Below are 14,982 nucleotides of genomic sequence, written 5' to 3'. Positions count from 1 at the left end.
AAACATAACATACCTGGGAGTACAATTAACCAAAGAGGTGAAAGACCTGTACTCTGAGAACTATAAAACACTGATGAAAGAAATAAAAAAATGACATAAAAAATGTAAAGACATTCCATGCTCATGGATTGGAAGAAAAATATTGTCAAAATGTCTAAATATGGCACTGGAGGAGATAATGCTAAGTGAAATAAATCAAGCAGAGAAAGACAATTATCATATGGTTTCTCTCATCTATGGAACATAAGAACTAGGAAGATCGGTAGGAGAAGAAAGGGATAAAGAAAGGGGGGGTAATCAGAAGGGAGAATGAAGCATGAGAGACTATGGACTCAGAAAGAAACCGAGGGCTTCAGAGGGGAGGGGGGTGGGGGAATGGGATAAGCTGGTGATGGGTAGTAAGGAGGGCACGTATTGCATGGTGCACTGGGTGTTATACGCAACTAATAAATCATGGAACATTACATCAAAAACCAGGGATGTACTGTATGGTGACTAACATAATATAATAAAAATATTATTATAATAAAAAAATGTCTAAATGCTGAAAGCAATCTACACATCTAACTCAATCCCTATCAAAATAACAACAGCATTTTTCATAACACTAGAATACACAATCCTAAAATGTGTATGGAAGAACAATAAATCTCGAATAGCCAAAGCAATCTTGAAAAATAGCTGGAGGTATCACAATTATGGAATTCAAGTTATACTACAAATCTGTAGCAATCAAAAGCGTATGGTACTGGTACGAAAATAGGCATGTAGATCAATGTAACAGAAGAGAAAATCTAGAAATAAGCCCACAACTATACCTCAATTAAACATTGACAAAGCAGGAAAGAATATTCCATGGCAAAAAAGAATGCCTCGTCAAAAAAATGGGGTTGGGAAAACTGGAGAACTACATATAAAAAATGTAGCTGGATCACATTCTTCCACCAAACAGAAAAATAAACTCAAAATGGATAAAAGACCTAACTGTGAGACCTGAAACCAAAGAGGGGCACCTGGATGGCTCAGTTGGTTGTGTCTGCCTTCAGCCCAGGTCATGATCCCAGGGTCCTGGGTTTGAGCCCCATGTTGGGCTCCCTGCGCAGGGGGAGCCTGCCTCTCTCTCTCCCTCTACCTGCTGCTCCCCATGCTTGTGCGCGCTCTCTCTCTGTCAAATAAATAAATAAAAATATCTTTAAAAAAAAGACACTATAGAAATCTTAGAAAAGGACACTGGCAGTAAGTTCTTTGACATTGGCTACAGCAACTTCTAAATGTGTATGTCTCCTGAGGCAAGGCAAAAAAAGCAAACATAAAATATTGGGATTTCAAAAAAATAAAAAGCTTCTGCACAGCAAAGTAAACAAAAACTAAAAGGTGACCTATGCAATGGGAGAGGGTATCAGCAAATAACATATTTGATACAGGGTAAGTATCCAAAATATATAAAGAACTTATCAAATTCAACACTCAAAACTCAAATAATCCAATTAAAAATGGTCAGATATGAATAGACATTTTTCCAAAGAAGACTTCTAGATGGCCAACACACACATGAAAAGATGTTCAATATCGCTGATCATCAGGAAAATGGAAATCAAAACTACAATGAGATATCACCTCACACCTGTCAGAATGGTTAAAATCAACAACACAAGAAACAACGGGTGTTGGCAAGGATGTGGAGAAAAGGGAACTTTCTTGCACTGTTGGTGGGAATGTAAACTTGCACAACCTCTCTGCAAAACAGCATGGAGTTTCCTCCAAAATGTAAAGGTAGAACTATCCTAAAATCCAGCAATTGTGGGGGCACCTGAGTGGTTCGGTTGTTAAGTGCCTTCAGCTCAGGTCATGATCCCAGGGTCCTGGGATCGAGCCCCGCATCAGGCTGTCTGCTCAGCGGGAAGCCTTCTTCTCCCTCTCCCACTCCCACTGCTGGTGTTCCCTCTCTCACTGTGTCTCTCTCTGTCCAATAAATAAATAAAAAATCTTTTTAAAAAATCCAGCAATTGCGTTACTAGGTATTTACTCCACAAATGAAAACACACACACACACACACACACACACACACACACACAAAAAAAAAAAAAAAAAAAAACTAGTTCCAAGGGATACATGCACTCCCGATGTTTATAGCAGGATTATCTACAATAACCAAATTATGGAAACATCCCAAAAGTCTATCAACTTATGAATGGATAAAGAAGATGTGCTATATACACAATGGACTATCACTCAGCCATAAAAAAAAGAAAAATCTTGCCTTTTGCAATGACATGGATGGAACTATAGAATGTAATACTAAGTGAAATCAGTCATTCAGTCAAAGACAAATACCATATGATTTCACACATATGTGGAATTATGAAACAAAAAGATCAAGCAAAGGGACAAAAAGAGAGAGATAAACCAAGAAAAAGACTCTTAATTATGGAGAACAAAGTGATGGCTATCAGAAGAGAGGTGGGTGGGGGGATGGGTTAAATATGTGATGGGGATTAAGGAGTGCACTTGTTGTGATGAAACTTTGTGTTATGTGGAAATGTTGAATCACTAAATTGTACACCAGAAACTAATATTACACTATATGTTAACTAACTGTAATTTAAATTAAAATTTTAAAAAAGAAAAGAAAAACATAGAAATAATCTCAATTACAATTGCTTCCAGAAATAAAATACTTAGGAGTAAATTATCCAAGGTGTTTAACAATTGGTACACTGGAAACCGTAAGACATTGGTAAATAAAACTGAAGAATTCACAAACACATGGGAAAATATTGATATTGTTTAAATTATTATTTTGGTGTAGTATGTAATGCAGTCTACAGAAATCCCTATGAAAACTCCAATTCCAATAACATTTTTCATAGAGAAAAACAATCCTAAAATTTGTATGTAACACAAAAGACACCAAAGAGCCAATGCAATCTTGAGGGGGAAGAACAATGCTGGGAGCATTACATATCTTGATTTTAATGTATATTGCAAACTTTGAGAGAGGAGTTAAGATGGCCAAGTAGGGGGACCCTGGGCTTTCCTCATTCCTTGAACATAGCTGTTTTGAGTTCAGATCACTTGGAACATTCAGGGAATTAATCTGGGGATTGGAAGAATGATCTCCATTTCTGGAAGGAGACTGTGGCAGGTGCGAAGTGAATTGGGGGAGAGAAAAGCTGCCGTTCAGGAGAGGGGAAAGAACCTTTCCATGGGAAGAGAAAAGGGAGAGAGGAAGAGAGGGAGAGAGAAATTGAGAGTGTGGCATGGGATTCACACAAGAATACCTCTTGGCTACAGACTGAGGAGCCTGGGGAACTGAGTGGTGCAGTTTTTTTTTTTTTTTTTTTTTTTTTTTTTTTTTTTTTTTTGCAAACAGTGAGTGGAACTCAAGGTTTGAGACTTTGGAAGTGCACAACTTTTGCCATAGCAGAGATGCAGCTTGCTCTCCTGGAGAGAAGGAGGAATCTGGCTCTAGACAGCACATGGAGTGATGTAGGGATCTCCAGGGTCTCACTGGAAGTGAATGTTCCCCTTCCTAGAGTACATTTGAAAGAGGATATATTGCTTCTCTGAGGACTAAACGCCCTCCAGACACCAGCAAATGGCCTTTCCTTGACAGGGGACAAAGGTGCAGGCAGAGGGTGAATAATTTGTTCACTGCTTTGGATGGTAACACAACATAGATTCCATGCACTTTGTAGGCTTGGGACTCTTTCTGGAACAAAGAAAACTAGTCAGAGCTCAAGACCCCTCTAATCTGGAGGATAGACTGGATCCCAGCAGTGCCAGCTCTTTTAAGATTGGAGTTTTGAATCCCAGCCATGCCAAAGATAAACTACAGGAAAGCTTAGCCCCAGACATACTGATGGCCATTGCTTTACTGTCCCCTGTCCAGAGACAAGAGAGTATGGTGTCACCATTTTACCCCCACCACCAACACAATCAGACAACAGAGAAGAACACAGTGGCCCCCAGTAGAGGTGGGAGACACATACATCACACCCCAACACCTTGTGCTTGGCAAGTGGTGTTTTTTACTAGGGCAGGATTGACTCTGAGCCAGCACAGTGGACCTCTTCCCCAGAAGAGCAAAACAGGCATCACACCATATGCAGAAAGTCTACTGATCACACAGTGCTTCAAAGCATCTCCTTTAGTTCTGGCAGAAATAGGAACTGGCTGTATTTTTTTTTCCTTCTCTTTTTTTTTGTTTTGTTTTGTTTTGTTTTCATTTTCCATTAGAATCAGGCTAATAGATTTGTTTGTGCTTTTTTTCCCATTTCCTTTTGTCCTTCTTTTGGATCAGCCTTCTTTTTTCTTTTCTTTATTTTTTTTCCCATTTCTTTTTCTTTGAAATCAGGCTTATAGGTTTCTTTTAATTGTCTTTTTTTCCCCATGCCTTTTCCTTTTCTCTCTCTCTTTTTTTAGAAGAGACATTTTATTTCTCTATTTTTTCTCTTTTTCTTTGTTTCCTTTTTTCCAAGCTATTTTCAACAAATGACTGACAAGTGGGAAGGAGCAACCAAAATGCAACAGCAGAGTGCATGCACACAGCATACACCAGAAACATTTCGTGAAATACCAGGCCCTGGACAGTATATGACCTCTTTTTAATATAGCATTACTCTGAGGTACAAGAAACATAACAAGCTTTCACTACAAGCAAAAGATGGAAACTTAGCCAAAATGACAAGACAGAGGAATTCTACCCCCAGAAAGGTAAAAAACATATCACAGCCAGTGACATGCTGAAAACAGATATAAACAATTTATCTGAAAAGAATTTATGTCAACAATCATAAAACTACCAGCTGGACTTGAATAAAGCACAGAGGACAGCAGAGAAATCCTTGCTGCAGAGATAAAAGACCCAAAAACTAGTCAGTCTGAAATAAAAAAAAATGCTATAACAGAGATGTAAAACACATTGGATATAGTTACAACAAAGTTTGAAGAAGAAGAGGAGAGAATAGGTGTTATAGAAGATAAAATTATGGAAAAGAATGAAGCTGAAAAGAAGAGGGAAATAAAACTATTAGATCACAAAGATAGACTAAGAGAACTCAGCAATTCCATAAAGTGAAATGATATCTGTAGCATAGCAGTCCCAGAGAAAGAAGAGAGGGGAAAAGGGACAGGAGGTTTATTTAAACAAATTATAGCTGAGAACTACCCTAATATGTGGAAGGAAATACTCATTCAAGTCCAAGAAGACAGAGAAATACCCTCTCAATAAATAGATAAACCAACCAACCAACCAACCAACCAACCAACCAACCAACCAACAGGTGAACAACACAACATATCATAGTGAAACATGCAAAATACTAATATAAAGAGAGAATTCTGAAAAGCAGCTAGGGAATAAGGTACTTAACCTATAAGGGTAGACACATAAGGCTAACAGCAGACCATTCCACAGAAACCTGACAGTCCAGAGAGAAGTAGCATGATATATTCAATGTGCTAAAGAAGAAAAATTTGCAGCCAAGAATACTTCATCCAGCAAGGCTCTCATTCAGAATTGAAGGAGAGAGAATTTCCCAGACAAACAAAAAATAAAATAGTTCCTGAACACTAAACCAGCTCTGAAAGAAATATTAAACTGGAAACTTAGAGTGGGAGAGACCAAAAGTAACAAAGATTATAAAGGAACAGAGACAACAGGAACAAATACTTTACAGACAATCTATAAGAACATCCAGTTTACAGGTAATACGATGGCACTAAATTCATATCTTTCAATAATTACTCCGAATGTGAATGGACTAATTACTCCAATCAAAAGACAGAGGGTATAAGAATGGATAAAAAAAAGACTTACCAATATTATGTTGGCAAGACATTCATTTTAGACCCAAACACAACTTCAGATTAAAAGTGAGGGAGTAGAGAACAATTTATCATGCTGATGGTCATCAAAAGAAAGCTGGAGCCACCATACCAATATCAGACAAAATAGATCATAAACCAAAGATTGTAATAAGAGATGAAGAAGGACATCATATCATAATAAAGGGGTCTGTCCCAAAAGACTATCTAACAAATATAAATATTTGTGCCCCCATCTTGGGAGCAGAAAATATATAAATTAATAACAACCTTAAAGAAACTCATTGATAATAATAGGATAATAGTAGGGGACCCCCCCACACAGCAATGGACAGATAATCTAAACAGAAGAGCAACAAGGAACAAGGGTTTTAAATGACTCACTGGACCAGATGGACCTAACAGATACACAGAGAGTATTTCATCCTTAAGCAGCAGAATACACATTCTGTTTGAGTGCACATGGAACATGCTCCAGCATAGATCACATACTGTGTCACAAATCAGGTCTCAACAAGTACAAACAGATTACTCATACCATGTGTATTTTCAGACCAAAATGCTATGAAACATGAAGTCAGCCAGAAGAAAACCTTCAGAAGGACCATAAATACATGGAGGTTAAAGAACATCTGACTGGAGAATGAATGGGTAAACCAGAAAATTAAAGAATTAAAAAAAAATACATGGAAGAAAATGAAAATGAAAACACGACTATTCAAAACCTTTGAGATGCAGAAAAAGCGGTCCTAAGAGGGAAGTATATTGTAATACAGGCCTTCCTCAGGAAATGAGAGAAGTCCCAAATACACAACCTAACCTTACACCTAAAGGAACTGGAAAAAAAAAACAGCAAATAAAGACTAAAGTCAGGAGGACAAGGGAAGTAATACAGGTTAGAGCAGAAATCAGTGATATAAACCTCCCCCCCCAAAAGAATGGTAGAACAGATAAACAAAACCAGGAGCTGGTTCTTTGAAAAAATTTTAAAAAATGATAAATCCTAGGCAGACTTTTCAAAAAGAAAAGAGAAAGGACCCAAATAAATAAAATCATGAATGAAAGAAGAGATATAACAAACAACATGACAGAAATACAAAACAGTTATAAGGGAATGCTATGAGCAATTACACACCAACAAATTAGGCATTCTGGAAGAAATGGATAAATTCCTAGAAAAATATAAACTACCAAAACTGAGTAAGAAAGAAATAGAAAACTTGAACAGACAAGCAACAAAATTGAATCAGTTATCAAAAATCTTCCAATTAAAAAAAAAAACAAACAGTCCAAGGCCAGATGACTTCCCATAGAAATTCTACAAAACATTTAAGGAATAATTAATACCTATTCTTCTGAAACTGTTCCAAAAAAATAGAAATAGAAGGAAAACTTTCAGACATTCTGTAAGGCCAGAATTATCATCTTGATTCCAAAACCAAAAAAAAAAAAAAAAAAAAAAAAAACCCAAAGCACTAATAAGGAGAATTATAGACCAATATCTCTGATGAACGGGGATGCAAAAATTTTCACCAACATACTAGCTAATAGGATCTCACAGTATATTAAAAGTATTATTCACCATAGCCAAGTGGGATTTATTCCTGGGCTGTAGGATTGTTCAATATCCACAGATCAATCAACGTGATACACCACATTAATAAAGAAAGGATAAGAGACATATGATCCTCTCAATAGATACAGAAAAAGCATTTGACAAAATACAACATATTTTCTTAATAAAAACCCTCAAGGAAGTAAAGATAGAAGGAAAATACCTCAACATCATAAAGGACATGTATGAAAGATAAAGAGCTAATATCATCCTCAATGAGGAAAAACTGAGAACTTTTCCCATAAGGTCAGGAACACTATAGGGGCAACCACTCTCACCACTGTTGTTCAACAGAGTAGTGGAAATCCTAGCCTCAGCAATCAGACAACAAAAAGAAATAAAAGGCATCCAAATCAACAAAGAAGTAGTCAAACTTCCACTCTTTGCAGACAACATGATATTCTAGGTAGAAAACCTGAATGGCTCCACCAAAAAATTGCTAGAACTGATACAGGAATTCAGCAATGTCACAGCGTATAAAATGAATTTGCAGAAGTCTGTTGCATTTCTATACAACAAAAAAGAAGCACCAGAAAGAGAAATCAAGGAATCAATCCCATTTACAATTGCATCCAAAACCATAAGATACATAGGACTAAACCTAACCAAAGAAGTAAAAGATCTGTACTCATAAAACAATAGAACATTTCTGAAAGAAATTGAAGAAGACACAAAGAAATTGAAGAATATTCCATGCTCATGGATTGGAAGAACAAATATTTTTAAGATGTCTATACTACCCAAAGCAGTCGACACATTCAATGCAATCCCTTTCAAAATAACACCAGCATTTTTCACAGAACTTGAGCAAACAATCCTAAAATTTGTATGGAACAAGAAAAGACCCCAAATAACCAAAGGAATGTTGAATTAGAAAAACAAAGCTGGAGGCATCACAACTGCAGACTTCAAATTCTATTACAAAGACGTAATCATCAAGACAGTATGTTACTGGCATAAAAACAGACACAAAGATCAATGTAACAGATTAGGCAACCCAGAAATGGACCCTTAACTATATGGCTAACTAATCTTTGACAAAGCAGGAAAAAATACCCAATGGAAAAAAAGAGTCTTTTCAACAAATGGTACTGAGAAAATTGGATAGCAGCATGCAGAAGAATGAAACTGGACCACTTTCTTACACCCTACACAAAAATAAATTCAAAATGGATGAAGGACCAAACTATCAGAGAGGAATCCATCAAAATCCTAGAGGAGAACACAGGCAGTAAACTGTTTGACCTCATCCACAGCAATTTCTTACTAGATACATCTGCAGAGGCAAGGGAAAGAAAAGCACAAATGAATTATTGGGTCTTCATGAAGATAAAAAGCTTCTGCACAGCGAAGGAAACAAGCAACAAAACTAAAAGTCAAACTATGTAATGGGAAAAGATATTTGCAAATGATGTATCGAATAAAGAGTATCCAAGATCTATAAAGAACTTCTGAAACTCAACACCCCAAAAAATAAATAATCCAGTCAAGAAATGGGCAGAAGGCATGAACAGACACTTCTCCAAAGAAGACATAACAATGTCTAACAGACACATTAAAAGTGTTCCGCATCACTAGCCATCAGGGAAATGCAAATCAAAGCCACAATGTGATACTCTATGTCTTTTGATTGGAGCATTTAATCCATTTACATTTACAGTAATTATTGAGAGATATGAATCTAGTGCCATTGTATTACATGTAAAGTTGATTTTTCTTGAGACTTTGTCTGTTCCACAATGTGGCCTTTTCTCTTGTGCTAGTTGCGTAGTTTGTTCTGTCAGTCCTCAGATCTATTTCATAAGTTTTCAGAATGATTTTATATTTATCTAGCTAAGTTCGCAGGACCAGGCATGTCTATGGTCCTCCTCCTACTTCACCGTCTCATCTCCTCCACCTAATTTTCTTCTTAGTTTTTAAGAACTGTTTCACATTATAAAATTCGTGTTTCATGTCTTCTGCCCATTTCTTAACTGGGTTGTTTTTTGGGTGTTGAGTTAGAGAAGTTCTTTGTAGATCTGGATACTATCTCTTTATCAGATTTGTTGTTTGCAAATACCTTCCCCCATTCTGTAGGCTGCCATTTAGTTTTGTTGATTGTTTCCTTTGCTGTGCAGAAGAATTTTATCTTGATGAAGTCCCAATAGTTCGTTTTTTCTTTTGTTTCCCTTGTCTGTGGTGACATGTCTAGTAAGACATCGCTATGGCTGAAGTCAAAGAGGTTTCTGCTGGTGTTCTTGTCTAGGATTTTGATGGTTTTCTGTCTCACATTAAGGTCTTTCATCCGTTTTTAATTTATTTTTGTGTATGGTGTAAGAAAGAGGTCCAGTTTCATTCTTCTGCACGTTGTTGTCCAGTTTTCCCAACACTATTTGTTGAAGAGACTCTTTTCCATTGGATACTCTTTCTTGCTTTGTCAAAGATTAGTTGACCATAGTGTTCTGGGTCAATTTCTGGGTTCTCTGTTCTGTTCCATTGGTCTGTGTGACTGTTTTTGTGCCAGTACCATACTGTCTTGTTGACTACATCTTTGTAATATAGCTTGAAATCCGGAATCATGATGCCTCCGGTTTTGTTCTTCTTTTTCAGAATTGCTTTTGGTATTCAGGTGCTTTTGTGGTTCCGTACAAACTTCAGGGTTTGTTTGTTCTAGCTCTGTGAAAAATGCTATGATATTTTGATGGGGATTGCCTTAAAGGTGTAGATTTCTTTGGGTAGTATAGACATTTCAACAATGTTTGTTGTTCCATTCCATGAACATGGAATGCTTTTCCATTTCTTTGTTTCCTTTTTAATTTCTTACATGAGTTCTAGAGTTTTCAGAGTATGGATCTTTTACATATTTGGTTAGGTTTATTCCTGGGTGTCATTGTTTTTGGTGTCATTGCAGATGGAACCCATTCCTTGATTTCTTTTTCTGCTGTTGATATTGGTGTATAGAAATGCAATGGATTTCTGCACATTGATTTCATATCACGTGACTTTGTTGAATTCATGTATGAGCTCTAGCCATTTTTCAGTGGAGTCTTTTGGGTTTTCTACATAGAGAACCATGCCATCTGCAAATAGTGACAGTTTGACCTCTTCCTTGACAATCTGGATGCCTTTTATTTATTTTTGTTGTCTAATTGCTGAGGCAAAGACTATGTTAAATACTAATGGTGATAGTGGACATACTTGTCTTGGTCCTGACCATAGGGGAAAGGCTCTCAGTTTTTCCCCATTCTGGATGATATTAGCTTAGGGTCTTTTACATATGGCCATTATGATGTTGAGGTATGTTGCATCTATCCCCACTCTGTCAAGGGTTTTTATCAGGTAAAGATGCTGTGGATGGCTCAGAGACACATAAAAAAATGCTCAACAATACTCATCATTAGGGAAATGAAAATCAAACCAGGAAGAGATACCATCTTACACTTGCCAGGATGACTAAAATTAACAACACAAGAAACAACAAGTGTTGGTGAGCATGTGGAGAAAGGGGAGCCCTCTTGCACTGTTGGTAGGAATGCAAAGTGATGCAACCACTCTGGAGAACAGTATGGAGGTTCCTCAAAATATTAAAAATAGAACTAACCTATGATCCAGCAATTGCACTACTAGGTATGCTAGGTATTTACACAAGGGATACAAAAGTACAGATTCGAAGGAATACATGCACTCCAATGTTTATAGCAGCATTATCAACAATAATCAAACTATGGAGACAGCCAAAATGTCCATCAACTGATAATGGATAAAGAAGATGTGTTATATAAATACAATGGAATGTTACTCATCCATCAAAAAATATGAAATCTTGTCATTTGTAATGACATGAATGGAGATAGAATGTATTATGCTAAGTGAAATAAGTCAGTAGGAGAAAGAAAAATACCATATGATCTCACTCATATGTGAAATTTAAGAAGGAAAACAAATGAACATATGGGTAGGGGTAAAGAAAAAAAGGAGAGGGATAAACAAGCCATAGGAGATTCTTAACAATAGAGAACAAATTGAGGGTTGATTGAGGGAGGTGGGTGGGTGGTGGGTGATGGGTATTAAGGAGCATACTTGTTATGATGAGCACTGGGTGTTTTATGTAAGTGATGAATTACTGGGTTCTACTCCAGAAACCAATATTACATTGTATGTTAACTACCTAAAATTTAAATTAAAAATAATAAGAGGAAGAAGAAGAAAAACTAAAATAAATTTCTTGTTTGATAGTTTTTATCTTTCATCACTGAATATTTCATCTCACTGTTTTCCAGCTTGCAAATTATCTGCTGGTTTAAAATATATGGAGTTTGTTGAGCTTCTTGCATTTGTATATTCATATTTACATGTGTTTCCACAAACTTGGGAAGTTTAATTATAGTGTATGATCAACTATGACCTCATCTCTCTAATCCACCTTGTCTTATCCCCTAGACTAATGTTTCTATAAATATGGTATGTAGGCCAGTTTGAGTAGGCTAACAGCTAGTTACTAGTCCACAAGATAATATAGAAATTTTTTAAAAAGTGGTCAGAAATTTTCGTAACAATTTGATTTTGCTGCACCATCCAAAAGAGGGACTATAGTTCCAAATCATTTTTACTGTGTTTTACAAAACTATTAGTCCAAAGGGGGTTGAAAATTTAAAAAGTATAAATAAATAAATAAATAAATAAATAAATAAATAAATAAATAAATAAATAATAAGTTTTCCCTTACAGACAGTTTGGAATGAGCTGCCCTAGATGCCTAGAACTGAAATTAGGTTCATTTTTACCCATATGGTCACTTATGATCTGTTACCAGGTTTAAAGTTTTCAAAAATGGAAACACAGTACCTGATTAGAGCAGTGTTTAGGAGTATAACTTTCCATTTATTTTCTGATTATATTCATATTTAGCTGTAAACCAAATATCTTGAGAAAGCATGTAAGCTAGAGAACTATTTGATGAAAGTATATAATTTACACTAGCAGAGGAAAGGACTTTCTCCAAAAAAACCTGGAAAAGAGAACTTATGAAATAAATATTTATTGAATGCCTAATATAAAAATTAATATTTCAAGAAGATTAAAAAGATTAATTTTCTTATAATGTAAATAGGAGATAATGTTGCTGAGGGAATGTGAAGCCAAATAACAGAGAACATTGTTTAATTGAAGTCTTTGAAATTAATTTAATAATGTTAAGGAAAAACACTGATATTTTCCATCTCTAAAGTATTGTTCTCATGGGACTAATCTGGCAGAATTGTGTAGGACTCTGTAAGGCAAGGGACAAATTGAGGTTAGGAAGTACAGTTAGAGTTATTTTACACTAATGCAACCACAAGTTGATGATATGCAGTTTGCAGCCCTGGGAATTAGTAGAAACAATAAAATCCAAAAGATTTGATAAGACTCTATGATTATTTTTTGAAATAAACTGTGCAAACAAGAAAAACAACTGACAAGTTGATGCTCAGATTTATGGAATGGCAAAGGACCTAGAAAAACAAATATAATTATGAAAAAGAAGAACAAATTTGGAGAAATAACAACACCTTATTTCAAGACTTACCATAAGACTATAATCATTGAGGTAGCATGGTATTGACATTAGAATAGATAAATCAGGGGCACCTGGGTGGCGCAGTTGTTAAGCATCTGCCTTCGGCTCAGGGCGTGATCCCGGCATTCTGGGATCGAGCCCCACATCAGGCTTCTCTGCTAGGAGCCTGCTTCTTCCTCTCCCACTCCCCCTGCTTGTGTTCCCTCTCTCGCTGACTGTCTCTCTCTGTTAAATAAATAAAATCTTTAAAAAAAAAAAGAATAGATAAACCAATCACTGAAACAAAATAAATTTCAGAAACAGGCCAGCAAATATTCAGTTAATTGATTTTTGGCAGAAGCACCAAAGTAATTCAGTGAGAAGAGACTCTTCAAGGCGCTGGCACAACTCGATATCAAGATACAAAAAAATTAACCTCAACTCCTACCTCATACCAAAAAGAAAACTTTATTCAAGATAATTAATTGACCTAACATAAAATCTAAAACTATCAAGTTTCTAGAAGACTACATAGCAGATATTTTCATGATTAAGACAAAGACTTTTGTCTGTTTTTTGGTGTAAGAGTAACTTCATTTTTGTACAGTGTTATATTAGTTTCAGGTGTAAAATACAGTGAATCAAAAATTCCATACATCACCCTGATGCTCATCATGACAAGTGCACTCCTTAATCCCATCACATACTTAACCCATCCTCCCACACACTTTCCCTCTGGTAACATTAATTTGTTCTCTATAATCAAGAGTCTGTTTCATGGTCTCTCTCCCTCTTTTTCTTTTTTTTCCTCTGCTCATTTGTTTTGTTTCTTAAATTCCACATATGAATGAAATCATATGGATTTTGTCTTTCTCTGACTGATTTATATAGCTTAGCTTTGTACTCTGTAGCTCCATTTGTGTCGTTGTAAATGTCAAGATTTCATTCTTTTTTGCAAATGAATAATATATATATACATGTATATATAATGTAAATGTATGTATATGTAATATATATTGTATATACATATATACATATATATATAATTTATGGTACATCTTCTTTATAGATTCATCAATCGGTGGACACTTGGGCTTCTTCCATATCTTGGCTATCGTAAGTAACTCATCTACTCTTTCAATTAGTATTTTTGTATTCTTTGGGTAAATACCCAGTAATGTAATGCCTGGACAATAGGGTAGGGCTGTTTTTAATTTTTTGAGGACCCTCCATACTGTTTTTAACAGTGGCTACACCAGTTTGCAATCCCACCAAAAGCACATGAGTGTTCCATTTTCTCCAGATCTTGGACACCTGTTGATTCTTGTGTTGTTGATTTTAGCCATTCTGACAAGTGTTAGGTGATATCACATTATAGTTTCCATTTGTATTTCACTGATGCTAAGTAATGGTCATGTTTTTGTGTGTCTGTTGGCCATCTGGATGTCTTCCTTGGAAAAATGTCTGTTCATGTCTTCTTTGCATTTTTAAATTGGATTATTTGCTTTTCGGGCATTCAGATGTTTAAGTTCTTTACATATTTTAGATACTAAATCTTTATCATATATGTCATTTGCAAATATGTTCTCGGATTATGTAGGTTGTTTTTTAGTTTTGTTTATTGTTTCCTTCACTGTGCAGAAGTTTTTATTTTGATGAAGTCCCATTAGTTCATTTTTGTGTTTATTTCCCTTGCCTCAGGAAATATAACTAGAAAAAAAAAGTTGCTATGGTGAATATCAAAGAGGTTACTGCCTGTGTTCTCCTCTAGGATTTTTGTGGTTTTAGGTCTCACATTTGGGTGTGTAATCCATTTTGAATTTGTTTTTATGTATGGTGTAAGAAAGTGGTCCACTTACATTCTTCTGCATGTTACTATTCAGTTTTCCCAACACCAGTTGTTGAAGAGACTGTCTGTTTTACATTGGATATTCTTTCCTGCTTTGTCAAAGATCAGTTGACTATAGTTGTGGGTTCATTTCTGGGTTTTCTATTCCATTCCATTGATCTATGTGTCTGTTT

The sequence above is a fragment of the Ursus americanus genome, chromosome X, assembly GCF_024610735.1.
Source record: "Ursus americanus isolate L20-20 chromosome X, mUrsAme1.1.p, whole genome shotgun sequence".
Taxonomy (NCBI): domain Eukaryota; kingdom Metazoa; phylum Chordata; class Mammalia; order Carnivora; family Ursidae; genus Ursus; species Ursus americanus.
The sequence above is the reverse complement of the archived record's forward strand: the minus strand, read 5'-3'. Positions refer to the sequence as shown.